This window comes from Tympanuchus pallidicinctus, unplaced genomic scaffold (assembly GCF_026119805.1).
Source record: "Tympanuchus pallidicinctus isolate F22 unplaced genomic scaffold, pur_lepc_1.0 scaffold5, whole genome shotgun sequence".
In the NCBI taxonomy this organism is placed as follows: domain Eukaryota; kingdom Metazoa; phylum Chordata; class Aves; order Galliformes; family Phasianidae; genus Tympanuchus; species Tympanuchus pallidicinctus.
The window spans coordinates 18,571,219-18,574,277 of NW_026294769.1; positions in this window are offsets into that span (position 1 = coordinate 18,571,219).

Sequence of the window (3,059 nt, forward strand, 5' to 3'; positions counted from 1 at the left end):
GAACGGCGGCCCCGCCCCGGGGGCGGCCCCGTGGGGCGCGGGGGGAGGCCGAGGGCCCCGAGTGGCCCCTTCTCACCCCCTGCTGCCGCGCCACAGCGTCGGTGCGTGGGCGTCGGCAGGAGGGGCCGCCCAAGGAGGGGGACAGAGCTTGGGATAGACTTGAAAATTCAGACGAGTGCTGTTTAGGGGGAAAAAAAGTTTGGTAAAATTTGTGACCCTCCCGCTCCTCCATGCCAACTACGGAGAGGGTTTCCGTGCTGGGATGGAGCACTACAACCTCACCGCAGTACAAAGCAGAAAGAATGGTGATGCCAGGGGTCTGAGTGCCAATACAACAAAGTTGGTGTTCGTACCCTGCTTGGGCACACTTGGGGCTGCACTGCCTGCTTGGGCTCCTTTCTACTAGAAGGACTCTGAGGCCCCAGAGTGTGTCCAGAGAAAGGCAGCAAAATTGTGAGGGGACTGGGTCACAAGTTCTATGGGGAACAGCTGAGGGAGCTGGGGCTTTTCATTCTGGAGAAGGGGAGGTAGCGGTGAGGCACTGGCACAGACTGTTCAGGAGGTGGCACCGTCCCTGGAGCAGTTCAGGAAACAGGTAGAAGTGGCCTGAGTGACGTGGTTAGAGAGATTTTTCCAGGCTGATTTTAGTTCAATATATAGATCTTGATTTTATGCAAATGCTCCTTGCTTTTCAAAAGGCTCTCAGAAGCAGGGTAGAAAAGGTACTAAATGAGCATTCAGTGTTCACACCAAGCAGGCTTCTATTTGATCTGAAAACAAACAAACAAACAAACACAACACAAATCAACTAAAAGTTGCATTTTGCTAAGAGCAGGTCAGGTTCAAGGCTGCACAATCCAATCTTTGAGAGTACAAAAGCACTGGGACCTCCTTAATTCCTTCACCAGAGGGCAGTGGGCATGGAACAGGCTACCCAGGGCAGTGGGCATGGTCCCAAGGGATGGAGTTTCAAGGAGTGTTTGGACACCGCTATCAGACATAGGGTTTGAGTTTTGGGTGGTCCTGTGTGGTGACGGGAGCTGGACTTGATGACTGATGAGCTTCATTGCAACCATCTTCACCTCTGCTGGAAAGACACTAGGAGGTCTGTCAGATACAAAGGGGAAAAAAGAAGCAGAGGTCATGATCTCCTGCTCCACATGCATTGGCTATGTGTTTGCTCCCCCCAAAGCCTACCCCCAGCATACCCCGTAGATACTGGAGGGACACTGCAATGGGCTTAGATGACAACTAAGTATGGGAAATATAAATTTTGTTCCCTTAATAGCATGAGCAAGTACTCAAATGTCCTTCTGACACATCGTTGGGTCCTTCTCTATACAGACAGCACAGAAATGGTCCACAGCATTATCAGTTTAACAAAGCAATATTAGTTACACTCCATTAAAGATGAAATGCATGGCAAACATGGCTTTAGGCTCCTCAGATGCCTTAAGTTATTCAGCAAAACATGAATTAGAAAACAGAGCTCAAAGTGAGCTATACTGGCTTGACAGTGCACTGAGTGGGGTACAGTGAACTTGGGGAGCTCACTGAACTCTGGATCCATTGCTATGAGTATCAGAGAGCAAGAGGAACGTGACCTCCATGTGTGCAGCTCATGGCCAATGCAGGCATTGCTCTTCTGTATGGAGATAGATAGGGATTAAAGGAAGGTGGTATTTTCAGTAGTGGGGAATGCCCCTGATGAGCTTCAGCCATGGCTTTGCGCTGTGCAGGAATGCGTGAGGTAGGAGATCTCAAGCCCTTGTTTTGGAAAGCTGAAAATGGAAAGAAAACAAAAAAGACAGTTGAATTCTTTTTGTTCATAGCATTATAGAGTTTTAAAGTTTCGTATTTTGAAAAACACATCACTATTCCATTATTACTATTTTTTTTTTTTTTTTTTTTAAAGTTCAGAAATGGCTTTAATCTAATAATATTTGACAGGATGATGTTTTCCATTAAGCCTCACAGATGGCAGACCATTAGTTCAGATGTTTCTTTTATTGGTTTATTTTCAGATTACGGCAATTACACATCAAAGAATAAGAAATGTCCCGTTTTGTTTTCCGTGTGAACCTGGGTGTATAAAACAGGCTTAAAATAGCATAAATGCTATTTCCCAGTAAAATTGTTTCCTTCGTGAATTCACGAGGCTCCTGAAGAACGCAAGCATCGATCCCAGCATTTCAGCTATAGGCAAATGCTGGGAACAGGGAGGGGACAGTGCCAATGAGCTGTGTGGTGAGTGGGGTGGGCACTGAGCACTGCAGTCAGCGAGGGGTCTGTGAGCATCACAGCGAGGAGGGATGTGGAGGAGCAGATGAAAGACAGGCTGAAGGGGAGACAAAGCTGAAATGACAGAGTCAGTGAATCCCCCCTCATTTGCATTGAAATCAGTGCAGAGATAACGCTGTCTCATGAAGAAAAGAAGCAGGCACTTATCTCTTCCAGCCATATCCTCAGCTGACTACAAGCTGCTTATTAGGGCAGATCCCAAACCCCATCTTCCAGCACTAATGCCACCTTCCATCCTCACCTTTGTCTGTGGATCCAATGTTGATGTGTCATGCTGGGTGCTGCCATGAGGATTCCCATCGAGACTATGCTTTTTTTTCCCCTCCAGCCTTGTCTGTGTGGCCCCCTGGGCTGAGAGGCATCACCACTCTGACCACTTTCCACTATGGAGAGTGGTTAATATGTGAGGGAAAGCCACCATTTCTCACTGCCAAAAAGGAAGTTCGGGAGACAGCCTTCCCCATAGGATTTTCAAGTCCCTGAGCTCGGGAAAGAGAACCTAAGAAGAAATTTCCCAAAGGAAAGGCCTCCCAGTAGAACAGAATCATTAAGGCTGGAAGAGACCTCTCAGACCATCTAGTCCAACCACCAACACACCCCACCATGCCCACTGCCCACATCCCTCAGTGCCACATCCACACAGAACATCTCCATGGATGGTGATCCCACCACCTCCCTGGGCAGCCTGTGCCACTGCCTTGCCGCTCTGTCAGAGAGGAAATATTTCCTAATATTCAACCTGAAGCATCACTGTATCT